At 38.7% G+C, this 20,802-nt stretch overlaps 1 protein-coding gene across 1 annotated transcript in view; it reads right to left on the bottom strand.

Annotated features, from left to right (window-relative positions):
- Positions 1-20,802, bottom strand: part of naaladl2 (N-acetylated alpha-linked acidic dipeptidase like 2) — a 795,864-nt gene that overhangs the window by 628,474 nt on the left and 146,588 nt on the right. Inside the window, exon 3 of the mRNA XM_042513024.2 lies at positions 16,312-16,417. The gene's annotated coding sequence lies outside the window, so the exon portion shown is untranslated. The remainder of the gene's footprint in view (positions 1-16,311; positions 16,418-20,802) is intronic.

Raw genomic sequence — 20,802 nt, 5'->3', positions numbered from 1 at the left:
TCGGGAATAAAGATGTGGTCGCAGAGAAAGGGCGTTCATAGTCCCCAGAGCCCTCTAATCGGGTAGCCTGCAGCATCTCTTAAAGCGACACAAAAATCAGCATTGTCACCTATTTATGCAGCGATGAGGCCTTAAATGGCACTATGCAGCAGGTACAGGTGTTTGGGGGAGATAAGACCCTCGTCTCTTTACCAGCACCCCCCGTTCTGACACTTTTAAAGGGCTTTAGCCGCTAGGAAAAAAGAAGGTGATAGGTATTTCCAGTAGCCGGCCTGTCAGTCATCCTCCATTTCATATATAGACACAGAGATGTCTGAGGCAAAGAGTGATGGAGGGAGGGGGGTAGGGAGGACTTGTCATCTCAGAGTGGAGATGACAACAGAAAGAGACTGAGGAGAGGACTGAGGTAGAATTAATAAGTCGAAAATAGGGGGTGACATAGAGGGAGTAGCACATTATAGAAGTGAAAATAGAGGAAATGGAGAGCTATCTGTCCAACTGGCGTAAACACAGCTCTGAATAGTGCATGAAGTATTAAAGATACATTTTTATTTTTGGTCAAGTATGACGAGTGTGAGTATGATGAGTATAAAGTCCTGCGAACACTGGCTGGAGAAAAAAGGTGATACTACAAATAGTTTTTTGAAGACATTCACAAATGTCTTCCTTTTGGTAAATATAGAATGAGTCATAGGTCAGTGATTTTGCATAATACTTCTCTTGACCTAGCATTCTCGGTCAACATTAGTCTTTTGTAGCCAGTTTTAAAGCTTATTATCATACGAGTTAAAAAGACCCAAGGAATCCATGGGCACCCACCATATCAGGCCAGCTTGTTAATGGTTTAGTGAGGGCTATTAAGTTATGCTCTAAAGTTTGGTGAAATGTTGGTGAGGGAAAAACTAGTGTTGCTATTTTCAAAGGACTTCTTGACCTCTCGACTCAATCTATCTGAAAGAAAATAGGTTTTATGGATACCCATGAGTCCCCTCTTTAGATATATACAGATAAAGATATATCGCTCCGCCAGTTTCATTTATATGTCAGTATCGGCTAATATATTGTCTGATATAAACCATATAAAAAGTTTATTTTTAACAAAACATAATGTAGAAAGAGATGCTTAAAAGTAATTTAGAATTAACAAATTCCAAGTGAAGTTCATTGTTTAAGTGCACCGGTCATTTTTGACAGTGAAATTTATTGTCAAACTTCATCACACATTTTGATAACCATATCTGAGGGATAATTGCATAATTTAATATAAATAATAAAAGGGGGAAATTTTGTTGCAACTGCATTTATCATTATTACCTAATTTGTCCATTTATTATACTACTACTACTACTACTACTACTACTACTACTACTTTTATTTTTCCTTTTTTTTTCTTGTTACTGCTTAATCTAGGTAATTTTCCTGTAGCTCATAAGTTTCAAAGGTTAAGCCCCAGCAAAATTTTAAGTTTTGAAGTTGACCAAAACACAATGTTTATTACAGATTTATGAAAAACTTGACACACAGTGGTAATCTACATAATGAATTAGTTTTCAGGTTCCCAGCTTCCAGATGATTACTTCAATGTTGCATATACTGCTGACCTACTATCTCCCCCGAAAGATCCTCTGCCCCCCTTAAAAAAAAGAAGAAAAAAGGGAAGGATGGAAGAGGTAAAAAGAAAATATGGAACTATACTCTTTCTGTAAATCAAAATTTGGGTAAAAATGTTGTCAGTGTGACACTGTACTTTGTTTTCGACTGTCCGACTTCATTTCATCTCTGTTGCAATAATGCTGCAACACTGCTGCCTCCTTCTGAGGTTAAACTACTGTAGTAAAATTGCACAATGTACTGTAAATGAGTGAATAGTCTCATAGCTGTCACCTCATTAAGACACTGTGGGCAGACCGTTCATTGATAAAACAGTCACACTGTGCCCATGCAGATTTCATATTTACACATCAGCCTCACATTTTCCAGAGTTACACTCTGGGAAATGTGTTGCATCACTTGCTCTTCATGAATCTTATGAATGAAGTTCAATGCTCCCTAATATGCAACAACGCATTTCATTCAAAATTAATAACGTTCTTCGTCTGATGAAAGAGATCCGCTTATGATGCTGTCTTTAATAGCCAAAGGGGGCAAACAGCCTGGAAATGCTGCAATTGTTTATTCAACTTCTGACGGAGTGAATATTTTATCTCTGATATAGCAAATCATCAGAGAGAAAACATGGCTCCTCCGGTCTCAGCTCTTTTACTTCTCTTGAGTTTTTACCATTGGCAGAATCAGAAGTAATTGCATGTGCAAAAATATCAGCGTAGGATATGCAGGAAATGTGCACTTTGTTGTAATTATAGTCAATGGATAACAAATATAGATGCTGTATAATTTATCAGGCAGGTGTAAATGAAGTACAAAAATTTTTCACTTTTTCAGTGCAATTGTCCTTTTCATTCCCAGGCCAAATATTCACTTTTATGCCCCTCAAAGTCTTATGACAAACTAAATAAATATGTCTTATGACAAACTAAATAAATATGTCATATATGTTACAAATGGCTGATGCTTCTGAGTAAACAACCTCACAAGGTTCATTTAGTTGCTGTTCTGGGCTTTGGATCATATCATTTGATCATCATCTGCAGATAGCTTTGTTCAGTTGTCTAGCAGGTTTTTTTTCTTAGACCCATAAGAGGTTGTCACTTTTATGAATGTTTCCTGCTCTGCCACCACTATGGTTACAATCTGGTTAAGTTGAGGCACAAACATCTAACAAACAGATCAGGAAACTGTCAAAAGAAAATGCTGACTGACTGTGGAAAACAAGATATAAGCAGCAGTCACCGGTCTCTAAGTCACACACTTGGCTGACCCATCCATCCACCCTGACATCCTCCCTGTGAGGTCACTGTGGCTTTACATTCTATAAAGTCAGGTTACAAAAGGCTTTGTTTCGATCTGTGAAAATTCTAACAGCCACAAGACGTCCTGGTCAGCAAAACGTGAAGAGGTTGTTTTAAGTGCTAAAACAAATAAGTGTAGTTCTTCTTTTTATTGAGATGAGAGCCTCCTTTTTTAGCTATTGCCAATTTGCAGTGCTTGACTGCATCTACATTACGCTCTAAGTGTTCCTTTGCGTCTACTGGTTACATTCTTGGATGCCACTAACAGGATGTCAACAAATGCACATGGTGGGATTACACTTTGTGTGGTTATGTTTAGACAGCACAAGCACATGGCAACCAACACTGGGACGTCAAAAGACGTACATGTAAGTACAGATTGTTAGGATTAGGCAACAAGGAACATAGATGGTTAGGATTAGGCGAAGGAGGTTGATGGTAAGGTGTCGAAAAAAACATCACATTCAGACAGAAAGTGAACACCAGACTATAGCATTAAAGTGTGGGGATTATTTGGTTTGGTTGTTAAACCAAATTCCCCCCAAATAGCCACGTTCAAGCAGAAATATGATCCGAAATCAGAAAAAAAAATTGCTAAAAGCACTTTCTTGCATTTAAAAGTCACCAATATAAGCATCTAAATACAACTTGACGGCATAAATAGAATCCAAAGTAAGGGAGAATTTAAAAACATCAGCAACCAAGATTACATGTTTTCCTGCCATTATCATGAGGCTACACATAGCAGTGTACTTGGAGCCAGGGAATGACTGTGTTTGTTGCCAGTTTCTCCCATTAATTGGATATGTCGCCACCCAGTTGTATGGCTCTCGTGCATGAGTCAAGTTGCACTTAAAGTTTACGAATCACCAATATAAGCATCTAAATACAACTTGACGGCATAAATAGAATCCAAAGTAAGGGAGAATTTAAAAACATCAGCAACCAAGATTACATGTTTTCCTGCCATTATCATGAGGCTACACATAGCAGTGTACTTGGAGCCAGGGAATGACTGTGTTTGTTGCCAGTTTCTCCCATTAATTGGATATGTCGCCACCCAGTTGTATGGCTCTCGTGCACGAGTCAAGTTGCACTTAAAGTTTACGAATTTGAAGAAATTCCCTCAAGGTTTTCTTGAGATATCGCTTTCACAAGAGTGCGACGAATGCAAGGTTTAGGTGACCTTAATTCTGACCACTAAAGTATAATCAGCTAATCGTTGAGTCCAAGTGAAAGTTTGTGTCAAATTTGAAGAATGTCCCTTGAGGCGTTCTTGAGATGTCACATTCACAAGAAAGTGCCAGATGGACGAACAACCCGAAAACATAATGCCTCCAGCCTAGCCCAGCCTAGCAGTGTACTTGCAGCCAGGGTATGAAAATGGTATGTCTTGCATTAAAAAACACCAATATAAGCTTCTAAAGACAACTAGACATGTTCCAACAGGGACATGATCCAATGTCAGGAAGAAATTGATAACGAAGATTACAAAAAGCATGTAGCTTTATGCAGCAGTATAGGCTACATAATGTTAACACTTGCAGTAATGTGCCTGGAGCAGATGACCATATGGGTCTAAAAAATGGTCACAATCTGACCTCACCATCACAAACAGATTACGTGGAACAGCTGAGATTTTTTGCTCAAAAGGGATAGCTTTTACTTACATTTACATTATTTCAAACTCTTGTTTGATATGAACATTTAACACTGTAACATTAAATATCAGAGGAAAATATAGAAAATAAAGAAAAGCATAATAGATCTTATGGACGTATTGCTGTTTTTAATCAAACACATTGACTAGATTCAGCTCAACATGTGCTTAATGAATCACACAGTGTGTCGCCAGAGTGACATTGAATTGTCACGTTGGAGGACAGATGAATTTTTACCCACTTTACCCACTGGCCACATTCGGTCTTGTTTCTTTCCACATGTGCACACACAATATCTGAAAGGTACAGCCTCATGATGTGTCCCCCATATAGTCTCACCTCTCAGAGGACACAGACATTGTTAAACTGAGGCAGGAAATGAGTTCTGTGCTATAATGTATGACACACAGCAGTCGACAGGCCTTCCTGACCGCCCTTCAGAACTGATGGATACTAATATGTCACCACATGAAAATGTGTCATGAAACAGAAAAAAATGGAAAAACTGAGGTATAGAAAGATGGGGAGAGGAAATGAAGCAAAAATGGCCCAAAATCTATTAGAGGCACTTTAAAGTGGGGAAAAGGCGATGTTTCTAAAAATGCCTGTGTTCTTCCGGTGCTTTGTACAATGAAAACGTCCTCTACTGAGAGTAGTACTCCTTTGTTGAGGGCTGTTTTCAGAGCATGCAAAGAAAAGAAACATAAAATCACTGCCACTGTCTTTCTTGTCCATTTTCTTTCACCTGTTTTTCCAGACACCCTGCATTTAAAAGCAGCCATCTAAAGGGAAAAGGCTTTTCCTATTTCTGCCTCTGAAGACACATCAGGGGCCTGGGCGTGAGTGCATTGTTCAGTGGAGCAAGGCATTTCCTGCTCCAAATGAAGACCAAAATCCATCCTGCAGGCTGAATTATTAACAACACGCATCCCTAAGAATCCCAGGGTCCACGAGAGAGGAGAAGATGGGAAGGAGAGGAGAGGACTGGCAAGAGGAAATGGAGGTTAGAGGAGAAAAAGGGTATATACAATGTGGGGCTTTTTAAATTCTGGCTCCTGTCTTAGATTTACAGGATGACCAAGGACCCCACACTGGCTATAAGTCTAGCGAGTAACTGCTACACTTAACAAGTATCTCTTCTCAATGACAAAATTCATTGTTCGACATTTTCAAAATAACCCACATTACCTTTACAAAATGTATTGCTATGAGCTGTTTCTGGCAGACCCTGCCCTTCTCCTTCTCCTTCATATGGCAGAACAATATAACATCAAACTACTTCTACCTATGCTTCTTGAAGCGCAAAGACATAATTTGTCAGAAAACAGCATCATCAAACCATAAACTTGTGTTGGTATCACAGTAGTGGCATCCAGAATGTCAACAGCAGACGCAGAAGGATATCTAAAGCATAATACATAGATGCCAAAGTCCACTGCAAAGTGTCAATATGCGACGACTTGGGATGAGAACGTGCTGGAAATTTCGTTTTACCTAAGTATAATAGTAATTATCATTCCGTTTCTGATTTAATACACAGCCTTGGGCAAAAACCCAACAAAAAACATCCCACAGTTTCAATAATGCAACTTGGCTTTTCATTTGACCCCCAAGCTTTCGATTCTGAAATTCAAGTCCTGAAGCTCAAGCTTGAGACAATATCAAAAGTTCACTGGAGACATTTTCTCAAAATTTGAATAAGTTCCTCTAAAGCCACAACATACATAATACAGTTTTCATGTACTGAGTAGTGCTCCTCTTTAATATCATGATGGTTTAAAATACAATGAATTTAAATTTGTTTAGGTCCCTGTAAGTCACTAAGCCCTCCAAGATATTCTCTACAGTAATTCTTACAATATTATATATTGAGAATTATAAGAGGCTTAAAGAGAAACTAATTGAACAAAGTAATCTGGAATTGTTTTTAATACATTCAAGCTTGTTTGGAGTCTAATTTGGTGTTTAATCCATTATGTGATGGAGGGATTTTCACCAAAGTCATCTCAGTCTGCTATAATGCTTTACAGTGTGTTGGTATTTAAGTAAAATTTTAATTATAGTGGCTATCCTAATAACCTTTGTTCTATGTAATATGTGGAGCCCTTATATGGCTTCTATAGGCTTGACCTCACATCTCTGCAGTGCTGCTTAGTGACATTTGCATAATACTGTATATATGAATTATCCAATCAGGATAAGCTGATTCTTTTCTAAGGGCTGGCCATATAAAAGGGCTCCTCTGACCTTATGCTGCATGTGGCAGAGGTGAACATATTGACCCCTTCAATGTTTCTCTCCTTTCCTCTTTTAGATTATTATGTGAACGCAGAATATGTACAGATTGGCTATGTGGTGTCTGGGCTCTGACCTCGTCGCACCCCACGAGGAAACATCAGGCTCAGCACAGCACTGAGTCAGGAGTGATGATAACATCTTCCCTCTTGAGGAAATAGACTTGCAGCCTTCTGGTGGGTGCTGGGTAGAGGTGGGCTTAAATGCTGTATAAGCAGCACAGCTTTCAGGTGAGCGCTGTGGCAGCAGACACGGCAGTAAGAAAGTCAGCAGAGCACTGACGGCTTAACTATGATGTGCTGATAAGAGGATGGCATATGAGGCCAGCAGCAGACTGGAGTTGACTGGCTGAACTACCTTATAGTCTTCATTAGACAGCGTTGAGGTTTTCCTTAAAGAAAAAACCCAACTTCTCAACCCTTTAATATTGCATACACTCATATTGCTCTGCACACACAATGCACTTTTGAAAATCGAGCTTTGAAAAAATATATACATTTTCGAAATTGGTTTGATTTCTTTCTAAAACAAGGGTAGAAGGCAATGTGCAACAACTCATGACCCAAAATTAGTGAAGAAAAAAAGTTACAAGAGAGGTTTGATCAACTTAACGAGCAAACTAAAATTTGCAATCTTTGTACAATATGCCCAACCCTCGTGGGTTTATAAGACACCAAAATTGCAGTTGCAGCAGTCAAATAATTCATTACATGTCATTTCATTACAAAGATCTGAAATTATTTTACAGCTCAGTCATCAAATATTCTGCCTTCTTTCCTGAGCTTGACCAAGGAAATTTGCAACAAAAAAGTTTCCCTTCCTAAAGCACAACTCAAGTTTTTTATTTGTCCAGCCAAAAGAAGTCGGCATAAATCGACGATATTTTAGTAAAAAGTACATTTCTCAAGTCAACATAAACAGGGCAACAAAACAAAAAATGAACCTCATTCTCAACATCACCTACGTCACAAAACAAACTGGGTCTGTCCTCCTCTGGAGTGTCATTAAGCCTGACGGTCTCCAGAGCTAACGGTAACAATCCTGAACATAACTGTACACACAGCCATCTTTGTCCTTTGTTTAAATTATACTTCACATCAGCTTCTACACTGTAACCATCTGTTATAAAGCAATAAGTTTGTAATTTTGGCTTGTACCATATATTAACAGACCATTTTTCATCCTGCTCCTTATCTTCTGAATATCAGAGTAATCTGTGCTGAAAAATATATGACAAGTCGTTCAAATAAAGTAAAGATTTTAACTCCTTTGCCCAGGGATGACAATGTGAGACGTCCCATTTAAATATCTTTTTAGTATGGTATATTATGGGCTGGAGGACTTGTTGAGAGGTGAAGTAGCATACAAGCAGGAAAGATGAAGGGAGCAAACTTCAACTCTTACGGCAGCAAAACTGGCTTCATCTGTCGAGCCATAGAATTGAGTATGGGGAACAATCTGTTAAAATTGTTGCATATTTGCAAAATTTCTCGCATGGCTCTCCCAGGATAAGAGGTATAGTCGTTTGTAGGCTATGCTGATCCTCGCTCCACTTCCAACATCTGCTCAATAAAAATAAAACAAAGAGTCTTCCTCAAACACAGCCCTCCTCTTCATGCTCTAAATGTTTCCGTGTACTGCTTTTGTTGGCTGTAAACAATAGGCACTCACACACATAAATGCACATGCACTTAAGTGATTTCTTCTATATAGTCTTGCTATATCTCGCCACGCCGTAAGCAGCCTATCCTGTGTTGTTTTAGAAATAAGCTCCACAACAGGAGTGGCACTAAAGAACACTTAAGGTGGCCACTTTTCCAGACAGCACAGTGGGGAGATAACAAAGGCAGCTGCAGGAGTCAATAAAGAGGCCAGGAATAGGAGGACAATATCACTGAGAGAGGTAAACAACCCTGGAGACAAAAAATTGAAGAAAAAAAGGATTTTCCCTTTTTTTTTTTTTTTTTTCCAAATCTTGCCTGGCATGGCTTCCAAAGGTTTTGCTCAACTTTTAATTTTTTTTTACTCTTCCCTTTATACACATCAGTACTGGATTTTTTATTAGGCTTTTATGATCATAAAATATACACATAAAATATTGAACATAAAATATTTTTAAATATTCTCCCTTGTGAGCCCGTGCCCCCTGGAGCACTGCGTTTTAACCCCTAACGTTACCCTAACTCTAACCCATTTTCTGAAACTGCTCATGATTGGTCGGATGGGTGTTTTGGCAGAAATGTCCCAACCACAGATATTCGCCTCTGCGCAGCTCTGAATGATGTCACCTGTGCAAGATGGCAATGGCCATATCCAGCATATTTTAGCTTTACTTAGGCATAGCGGGGGTAAGTTTTGGTGCATCATTCATCTATATTTCCAGTCTATGGTTCCATTCAGCCACGTTCTCAACTGACACCAAATGAGCTGTGCCTTCGTCCGTTGGCATATAATAACACCATGACTGGTTCTATCATGCTGCATTCTCTGCTGACACTGTCAAGCAGTGTATCACGTGGACATAAAAGGTGCTACATAAAGCTGCGATATTCACAATGAGAACAGGCTGTGACCTCCTTAACTTCATGTTAATTAAATAGTAATTAGGGCTGTCAAAATAACGCGCTAATTTTGATTGATTAATCACAGAAAAAATAACGTGTCCAAAACAAAATAATAATAATGCTGATTAATAACGTTCTGTGGTGCCCTTTGACCTGGTGCCTCATTGAAGGCCCCAGTAGCTTTGTAACATAAGTTTTCGAACCATCTTAGGACTGAAATATCACCTGAAAGCAAAGCATTTAGCAGCAAACCCAGAGGTTCAAACTAGCACAGCCTCTGATGCAAGTGCTAACTTCACTGCTTCCGTTTCAAAATAAAAGCCCTCTGACAACATCTCTGTTTAGAGAGCCCATCAGTTGGGGCATTTTATTTTAAAATATTTGGTGGTTCGTGTTTTGACTATGCACGTGCTGCACCACTTCATAAATGAGTAGAATTTGTGCATAAATGTGAATTAATTTTTTTTTAAAACACTGTCGCTGTAAAAATTAATGTATGCGATTAATTTAGAATAATTCTCCTGTTTGAAGGTCTGATGCCAAACATGACCATCCACCACGACCTCCACAGACTGAATTTACACTGTGCTATATAAAGGTACAATACTTTGTGTACTAGCACTGACTGTTGGCATGAATCATGAGGTGCAGAGTGACACAGTATGAATGCAATTTATGGGATGCTGCGCTGCTGATATATCATGCCACTAATCTGGCTTTATGATGGGCCACATGTTGGAGAGTGAGAGGGGCACAGCTGGTGAGAGAGATTCAGAGAGGCTGTCATTTACATGCTTAACCCTCCTGCTAATTACATTACAGAACATGTCAAGCAGAGAGATGGAAATGTTTCCTCCTTATACCCATAAAAACTGCCTCTGCAGTCAAATTTCATTTGATTATTTAATTTAGTGAGATAATGTTGGAAAAGGTGTTTAATGTATGTGAGAATAAATTAGCCAATGCATATTTATCCAAAGAGTCCAGATGTATCAGTCTGGATTTTATTTATATTACACTTCTATTTACAACATAAAAAGCATAAAAAGGATCCAGCAGAGGTGTTTTTTCAGTTAAAAAAAGAGCTTTGGAAGAAATGATAAAAAAGCAGAAAGTGTTCCATCTGTCCCTGTTCTCCTCACTGTGTATTTTCTTTGTCTCTGACACTCCCCTCCTCTCTGTGCCTCTCTCCTCGCTGTGGGAAATATGTGGTGGAGATGCGTCTCTTGTTGTCGTGCCGTCCTGCTCGGTAACAAAGCGTTGGTTTGAATGGGCTGACAGGTCGTGAAAATTTCATCAGCATGAGAAATGCCTGTTTTCCCCTCAACTTTCTGTTTACTGCTATCAATAATTTGTGGACAACAAACAGCAGATGTCTCACCCCCTAACAAAGGATCTGTGTGTGTGTGTGTGTGTGTGTGTGTGTGTGTGTGTGTGTGTGTGTGTGCGCGTGTGTGTGTACATGTCTTGTGTACCTTGATTTGTGTACGTGTATAACTGGGCATGTGTGCATGTGTTTGAGCTTCATTGTGTGTCTATGTAATGTGCATGTGCATGTGCATTTGTGTGTGTGTGTGTGTGTGTGTGTGTGTGTGTGTGTGTGTGTGTGCCTGCGTGCGTGTGCGTGCGTGTGTGTGAAACAGATGTTGCTCACTGCCAGAAGAAAACAAGGATGGACTTTGAGCACTGGAGCTAATGGTGAATTAATCTATTACCACGGAGAGTGAAGGAAGCACAGCCACAGAGCCAGAACCAGATAGAGTCATACTGCTGTTATTATAATAATAGTGGGACCAGTAATCATATAATGAGCAGACAGGCATCTGGCTCCCTCACTGTGTGGAACTGAAAATATGTTGTTGGCAGGCAAGCTGAGGCCGATTAAAACGGCATTAAATTGCAGGTATTTGGCCATAAAATTATGATGGTATATTCGGGCCACTGTAGACGTAGAAATAAATAAATAAAAACAATATAAAATAAAAAAAACAAAAATCAGAGATAGATATTGCAAATTTGCAAGACAAAAGTTGGATTTTCTCTGAGTTTATAAAGTTGCAAATTTGTGAGAAAAAACTCACAAATTTGTGAGAGAAAAGCTACTTTTTTTATCAGAAATGTGTGACCTAGCAAAGAGGGTATGACTTTCAACTGTACTGCCCTGTTTAAAACATTTTTAAAAGTAATCAAATAGTTATCAAATGCAATAAATTATGTTACTTCAATAAAGTAATCAAAATGGTTATGATTTATCCCCTGGGGACACTAAATGTCTGTACAGCAACTTCAGCTGACACTTCATGCTACATTAGTAGGTGTAACTAAAAGGCATCACACAGTCTTAAACAATCTCACCTTTTTGTTAGACCTATATGATTAAACATCCTGTTTCTGCATACTGGGTTGTCAATTTTTCACCCTTAAAACTGTTACCCCACACTGCTCTCTTCCAGTTCAACCACCTGTTTCAGGTGTCTGCACAAAGAAAGCTGTTCAGGAACTTGTTTAACCTTAAGAATTATGACCAGTTCCAAGTCTTAAGCAGTAATTTATCATGAACAGTAAACCTTAAAAGGAACATCCTTCACTTTCTTACAAAGACCAATGAAAAGAACCCTCAGTGACAGATGGGCTTATAGAAACTAGTTGGACTAGCTTCTGAAGACTTTAATGATGATGGTGCTTGGCAAAAAGTCAGGGGATCACCAAAATTCACAAAAACAATGAATGTCTCCAACAAATTGCATGGCAATGTTAAGTTTGGCAGCTATTTTAGTCTTAGTCTTTGGATGAAAATGTGTATTAGTTTTAGATACCTTGTAGTCATTTTTATCTTTCATATATTTAGACTACTTTAACTACTTTAACAACTGAAAACAACTTTTAAGTAGTCATTACTTTAAGTCACAATGTTTTTCTTTTTAAACTAATCAAATTAGGCTAATGCGGGTATAGGAAAGTGTAATTAAGTTGAAAGGATCTATCAAGTGTTGAAATTTGATTTAAACATCATTTCTCAACAACTACATATAATTTCTACTCAGCATGTTAGTTTGGAGGTTTAAACTCATGTCCAGTCACAGAGTCAGTAATTAAAACTGCACTTTCAGCTCTATCAGAGAAAACTGAAGACTGTTCACTTCCAGCAGCTACACAACAGAACCAAGCCTCCTACCTGCCAAGTCCAGCAGCTGCTTGCTTTGCTGTGGTTCGACTAACAAGCAAGACTGTTAACGTTAGCTGGTAACAGCCTTCACTGAAACCAAAAAACTTAACAAATCCATAATATAGCTCCATCATCAACAGTCAGACACACAGCTAATATTTACTGCAAAATTACGGCTCACAACTTGCGCTAATAGCTGACACTGCTTGGGTGTGTGTCTTTTGCAGCATAGCAAAGCGTCCTTGCACAAACTGATTACTGGTGTTAACTGACTTGTTGCTGTTCAAAGTTCAGATGGCTCACGTGGCATACGAAAATAATTGCAAGCACGGCTTTTACCAGCTTCCTAGTTTTAAACATTTTTTTTAATGAGTTTCCTTCTTGTCTCGTCAACAAAAACAAATCATACATTTTGTCAGTTTTTATCACCAAAGACCTAGTTTTAGCTACTCAATGCATCATCTGAGACCACGTTTAGACAAGAGGGGCCCTACCAAAAAACTGAAAAGTCTTTCATTTGCGCTTCTGAAAAAAAATCTGCATTCATGTGATAACACTGTGAAAGCGATCTTTACGTACACAGATATGCAAAAACAACTGGGAATGCTGTAGTAAGCATGGCAGGGCAGCAGTTGGCAATGTAACTTTGTAATGACACACCTTAGAAGAAGAGCATGCGCATGCACAGAAAGGCATTCTTCCACAGAGCGATGAGTTCAAACAAACAAGAAAATGAAGGTGAACGCATGCACAAGAACGTACAGCGTTAATAAACTCAGTAGAGTCAACAGAACAAACAAAGCTTTGTAGTCTGCCATTATTGTTAATGCTGTGCTCCTACTCGCCATGGCTGTTTGTCTAAATACTTACATAATGCAAATGTGCAAATGTGCAAAGTGCGGACGTGATGTCAGTGTTCTCATTTCCACTTTACATTGCAACAGAAGGGGTTGCATTTTAAAAAAAATTACACTCTGGAACCCAGTTTCAAAAGTTTGCATTCTCAGGCCCCCAAAATGCTGTTATTGTGTGAACAAAAGGCCAAACTGCGACAAACGTTTAACATTTCATGCAAGAACCATTGCCATGTAAATCGCCCCTTCGTCATGGAGTAAAAGGTTGTTAAAGTACATTTGATGTTTTTGTTTTTGATTATGAAATTAACACTGTTGTATTTCTATTCAGTTGTTAAGATATTTCAGGTTACTCAGAGCAAATGTTATCTTGCAGGTGCTGGTGGATGGAATGTAACGGGATCAACAACAATAGAGGGATTCAGAATCTGGGCATAATGGATATCCGCACAAAACTCCCTGGCAATCCTTCCAACCGTTGTTGAGATATTTCAGTCTGGACCAAAGTGGCTGCTATTCAGAGATATTTGGCTGAGATGGTTAAAAAAGACAGAGTTTAATGCTTCTATCCAGCAGGGTTTGTCCACTAACGGAGCCTCTGAAGAGCTGAAGTGGTTATCGGATACTTCACATGAGAGAACTCGAACAAAATCAACTTGTTGAAAAATCTAAAAGCTGTTGTATTTAGCTGCAGCTAAACAAACACCAGCAGCCATGGAATATCTCTGTGAGCTGGAAGTGCAGCAGGCAGGAGTGAAATGAATGGCCTGAGCTGTATTATCGCTTTTCCTTCAGAGTTTATAAATGCTAAAGGGGGATATGTAAGGCAAAAGGCTGTGAACCAGCAGATTTGGAGTCTAACTTCTACAAAAACATGTCTCCAAGGCAGTGCTGTTCTTTAAGAAGAAATAATCCCATTGGTTGAGTTAAAGTCTAGTGGGTGTAGTGGGGAGCTCAGTCGTACTCCTACTGTACTGTACACAACTTCATAGCAAATTATCTGGCAGAACTCAAAGTCAGTTACAATGAGAAATAGCAGGTAGTGCCAGTAATGGTGCAATTCAGGCTACACCAGCCACTGAGTGGTTATAATTGTGAAAAAGTGCATCTACTTAATCCTTAAGACCCACTTTATATTAATTATTATTATTATATTATAATATTACACACACTTGTATTGCTCTGTGCACGTAATATGCATCTCAAAATCAAGCCCTGAAAAATATTATACATTAAAATGATTTTCTACTTTCATTAAGGTTTTTTAACTAACATTAATCCTAATCATAAATCTAAAATTTCCATTTGTCTGTAGAATTTCAACCCTTTAAATGTCATGTTATTTGTCATGATGTCACTTTGCTGCTGCATGTTTATGTTCACGTTTTCAGATGAAAAAAAAAGAAAACCACAAAAAATGAATTATTTTCAATAAACTACATGGTCAGATTGTTTTTTTTTGATAACCACAGTCTGGGATATGTTAATGCTTAGCAACATCATTGATCGTGTCAGTGCACCTAGTGGAAATAATATGCATTTTCTCTATTTGTCAAATAAGGAAAAAATGATTTCATCAGGTAGAAAAGACTAAAAACAATAAAATCTAAGGCAAAAGCCCAGAATGAAACTCAGAAATAATACAATGCATGCTTTGATAGTAGTATGAAAGGGTTTCAGTGGCACATTTTTTTGCACCCAACAGCATGAATGTAACAATTTTGTTTCCATGGTGTATTTTAGACTTATTGTACGAGCTGAGCTGGAAATTCCAAGATTAAACAAAATTTCGCAGTCTTGCCCAAATATATGCCATATGCATGAACATGGCCATAATGATAAAAAAAAAAAAAAATGAAAAGTGTGTAGAATGTGCAACACAATCCCTAAGGGATAAAAGTATTTCATGGATAACGAGAAGGCCCTCACATAAAAGTAGGCTGCCTCTGCAGTAGAAAGATGCAAATACTTTTGTAACTGGTGCTAGATGACCACAAATAAATGCTCCCACTGGTGGGTGAAGTCAGAGTGACACAATGGCAGCCGGTCGGACCTCGTGTTACAGTTCAACAGTAAGCTAAAACATGTTTCTGAAAACATTTAAGGCAAGAAATATGCAACTTGGTAACAGAATCTTGGTTTATATTTGATCAGCATTGCTTTGTTTTAGTGTGTGATCTGTTTTTTTTCTGTCTCCCTTTTCACTATGCAGGAAGTGGCATGGCCCCAACTTCCTGTTCACAAACTCTCGCTACTACAGTAAAACAGGGCATTAAAACACGTTTCTGAAAACACATAAATGGACAGTGCAGTATCATTTTTTTAGAGAGATAATTCTATACTCTTTGTGTCTGCTGTGGCGGGCAACATGAAAATGTGGAAGTACAGCCTGTAGCTCCAAAAACAGTCCAAGAGCCGGTGAAACTCAGTTTCACTGGATGCGAAGGAGGGTAATCTAGGCACTGGTTAGATGGAGGGAAATTGGTGAAGCATCCCTTTAATCTCAAACTAAGGCAATGTCATTTTTGAAAGTTGAAATAATGTTACATTAAAAATCAGCTCAGCACACTCTTTACATGTTCTGGTATGACAAAAAGATATAGTGGCTAGCAGTAACAAAGTTTACATGTATTGGTGTGGAACTGATAAGCGAAAAAGTAAGAAAATTATCATTATTTCAAAAATTATGTATGCGGTTTGCAAGACATTTCTTAATAAGTTGCTCGTAATGGGGTTTTTTACCAATGTTTTCAAAGAAATGAAACCAGAGGCATCTGAATGCAGTGCAAGAAAACTGATGCCAATCCAGGTGTTAAAGGGTTAACATCTTTGCACATTTACAGGAAGGAGTGTTGTGGGTACCTGTAGGCTGTGGTAGCTTTAGCATGAGCTGATGCACACACTTCTAGAATCTCAGCGTGTCCTGCGTTTTGGAGTTTGGCTATATGCGGATTCCTGGATCAAGCTCCTGTTGGGGGGACAGGTTCAAAAGAGAAAAAAAGATAATGAGGTGACGTTATGAAATACATGAAGTCTCAAAATACACATGGAACACTGTTAAGCTACACCCCAGAAACAGAGCTGCAATAATGTTTTGTTTTGTGCAGAGCTGACTGATATTGTGCATCAGGAGAGGTGGGGTGTAATGCAACAAGAGAAAATAAATAAATAAATAAATAAATAAATGAAATACATGAATAAATAAATACATTTTAAAAATCATAAAATTTGCAATATCAAAATTTACTGTCATCTTTGAATGAGCACAAAACTCAACTTGGTTGAATAATATTAACAACTGTGTTAACCCTTTAAAACATGTGCAAATCTCTTGGTTTCTTTCAAAAATATGGGAAGAAATAAATGATAAACGAAAGAATAAATGACATAAGAAAAGATAAAAGAAAGTTAAAAAACAAGGTAAACAAGACTTGGGAACAGTGCTTTAAAAATGTTAAATAATTTAATAAAATAAATAAATAAGTGATTAATAAAAAGTATAAGGCGCAAGCCTATGTAAAATCATAAGGTTAGAAATAGGAATTTGCATTATAAAAAAGAAAAAGAAAAAAGAATCACTGAGCATGAAAATGTGTCTCTATCTGTTGAGTACCACCAGCATTGCGCAAATTCTAAGGAGCACAGTGCAGCTAAAATCAATAGATTTGGGGGTCAATTTTGGATGAATTTAGCATCTATCATGCTGCCTTTTGTTAACAAATGCAACAACAAAGTGTTTTGCATCTATGCAGCTCCGGTTCTGTGTTCTTCTGTTTCTATGTTAACAGTAAGCATATTGTATTTGAAATGAAAGTAAAGATTTAAGCAGCAATGTTCCATCTTTGTCGTCCTTTTTGGCCAGTAGGTGTTGCTTGGAAAACATTATATTAGCTTGCCTTTCATCACAAATTGATACAAAAAATTACCTTAATATTGTATGTAAACCTTGGACCCACATCGATAGATAAAATGCTCAGCTATCCCAGTACAGGCTGTTCTCACAAGCAGTTCATACATTTTCCTATAAAAAAAAACCCATACAAATTTGTTCATATCCTTCATACTTTGAAAGGCCATCATCGCGTGACCAGTGTGCCGAGAGGATTACACAAGGTAGCATTCCCGAGCAGACTGTATAGAATCAGGGACTGGTTAGATGGAGAGAAGTTTACTCCAGTTCATCTGCACATATTACCCACATTGTTTTGATACAAATCTGCAAAGTATCTCTTGAATCTAGTGGCTTTTGGGGGATCCTGGCTCCCTGAGGAGCACTGTGCCTACACCGAACATGTTTGACTTAATGCCAACAGTGTGAATGATGCTGTGGAGTCTGCAGTAAAGTTCAGAGAAGCACTGTGACATTTCTTCTGCTGATAAATGTGGCTATTGGTGCTATCACTGAGGTTTAAATCAATCAATGAGAATATGCCTCCGCAGCAGCTCTGCCACTAAGAAATGTTTGCAGACCTAAATTTCCAATGTGCCCAGAACCTCTGGGAAACAAAGGGTAAAGAAAAAAAAATCTGTACACACCCCTTGTGCTGATCTAGTGGTAAGACCAAAGCAGATGTAGTGTAAGTAAGAGTTTGTCTCCCTGAGAGGACTATGGCTTAATCCACTAGTGGTGTCAATTGTGTTTGCAGTGATGGTGGGAGCACAAAGCGGTTTAAAGCTCCAATCCCTGACCTGTGACTCCCACACTCAGCTACAGGTGCTGATTTCACACCATGTGGCCAGCTGTGTTCAGCACACACACATGCAATTATACTGTACTCTTTCCAACCATACACCATTGCACCTGTGCTGTGCAATAAAACACACGCAACACAAGCTTGAGGTATCAAAGCAGGTACTGCTGAGTCCACTGACAGTCTAATAAATCTGATGTCAGAGGTCGTGAACTCTGCGGCGGGACAAAAAGAAGTGGGAAGAATACCAAGAATGACCACAGAAAAAGTAAAAGAGCAAAGTTTTGCAAGCCCTCTACAGTTAAGAACACACTGTTTTGATATATTTCAGGTTTATTTTAGTGTTATATATATGCCAAACTATGTTTAAGTGTAAGTGCAAAACCCAACCTTTGCTGAATAAAACAGACAAATAATCAAACAAATTCAGCCTGACTGTTACTTGACATGTCTTAGCTAAAGTATCACGAGGTATCATTATGACACTGAAGAAATGCATTTAACCATAATCATGTTACAGTATAAATGCTGCTCATTAGAACTGCTTCACACAAACATCATGATTGTATGGTGCTTATCATAATCAGCAAGATGATATAAACAAATAGGAATCTAATGTGATTGTATAATAAGCGACATGATATTGAATTTAATATTCATGTTTGCACAGTGTTGGCAGATTGTATTACAAAACAAAGTATAACATTCCTTGTGTGGCAGGATGACGTCTCATCCCTGCGCCTAGTGAGCATGCTGTATTGCCATCAGCTGTGCTAGTAAGCCTATGGCCACCTGAGCGCGCTCTTTATAAAGGTGCGGTGTTCATCTTGGTGTCTCATGCTCTTCGGCTCCGAGACTGCCCACTTCCTGTCATCTTGCTTCCGTGTTCTCCGTGCCGGTACAGGTAACATAGCCTTAGCTGCTTTGGTGTCGGCGTTTACTTCGCTGACGTTATCAGTCATTGTTCCTTGTTCTTTTGTTGTAGCCGCGTGTGTTTGTGGACCCCGTGTCAGTGTGCTCGGCCCGCGGCTGGCGTGACATAGCATTCTTTGCTGCCGCCGCTATGCTAGCATGTGCTCTTCACCTCTCCCTCCCGTGACAACTGAATGAAAGGTAAGCCATACGCGATCTGTAGTCTTAGCCATTTTTTATCCTTTGCGTATTGATAGAAGTTTACTTAACAGAGGCTGTACTGGAGTGTGGCTCTGTGGTGGAACCTCTGCTGCTTTGCTGGCTTCGCTCTGCTGCCTTGCTCTGACTGACTTTGCTGCTCTGGCTGGCTTTGCTGCTCGGACTGGCTCTGTGCTGCTCCACTTCGCCCCACTTTGCCTCGCATTGACTAACAGCAGCTTTCTGGGATTATTTCATTGCATGCATTTCTAGTTGCTGTGCTGCATGCGTTTAATTTTGTTATTCTGCATGCATTTAATTTTGCCTGCTTTGCATTGCTTAGTTTGTTTTACGTTTTCTGTGTTTTTGTTTGATTTAGCCCTGCCTTATTTGGTTTTTGGTTTGCATTGATGTTTGCCTTGCTTTGACATGCTTTTCATTGAGTTTGTTTTCTTTATTTTGCATGTGTTTGGCAGAAGTTTGTTTGCTTTTTGAATTGTTTATTTGTTTCATTTGTTTCGCATGACTTCATTTATTTGCTGATTAGTTTGCATGTTTTGGCTCTGCTTGGGGGGATTTTTGTGAGTATATTTTAAATCTATTGTCTTTTAATTGTTATCAAAATAAATATCAATTTTAACTCTGTAAACCACGTCTCTATTCAGGTGTGTTGCGAACCTGTGTGTCCTTGCTATGAGTAACAGAGTGAACTCTTAATGTCCTGGGGGTGAAATTCCCCCAGGTGGCGTTGTCAGTAACCTTTATTACTCTTTTTCCAAATTGTTTAGGTATAACTCTACAAGCCCCTTGCCACAATCGTAACAGCTTAAGATATTGCAGGCATTGCAAGCATTCAGATGCATTTTACAGCATTAGATGTATCATGGCCAGTTCATCGGGCGATGTATGAAATGACTTATTTGTGCCAATTGAGTATAAAATGTGTCAATTTTATGAGCCACCAGCATTTTGGTTCTCTAGCTCTCTTCTGTAGCTCTTTGCCTCACTCAGATACGCACACACACACACACACACACACACACACACACACACACACAGACAGACAGGACTTCAGTCACATTTTGTAGCACTACTGTGATTTGCAAATACTTTCAATATATTATCTCTAGAGCTGGTAGCCTGTTTCCAGCGAACTCGATTAGTGGTAGTTGGGGTAGTGTGAGTGGGTGAGGTGTGTTTATCTGCAGAGCTCGAATAACAACTTTTTAGTCACATTTGGTGACCACGAAGCACCAGCGCAACTTGCAAATATCAGTAATACATGAACTGGAGTGTTGTGAGTTTGTTGCCAGCTCACAGGGAGTGAGTCCACATGGTTAAAGACACTGTGGTGTCTGTTTAACTGTCTGTTAAGACTAACAACAGACTGTAGACCAGAGGCTTCAAGCCAACAGCAAACACATCAACACTTCCAGACTGAGACGAAGCAGGTCCTTCAAAAAAAAAGCACCATGGGTCCTTGTTTGATTTAATTATATTATACATTTTGCATTATAAAAGTACTTTAACTTTTTTATATCCTTATTCATTA

The sequence above is a fragment of the Plectropomus leopardus genome, chromosome 5 (genome assembly GCF_026936395.1).
Source record: "Plectropomus leopardus strain MGB_pleo_1.0 chromosome 5, ASM2693639v1, whole genome shotgun sequence".
Lineage (NCBI taxonomy): Eukaryota > Metazoa > Chordata > Actinopteri > Perciformes > Serranidae > Plectropomus > Plectropomus leopardus.
This window is presented reverse-complemented; position numbering and strand designations above follow the sequence as displayed.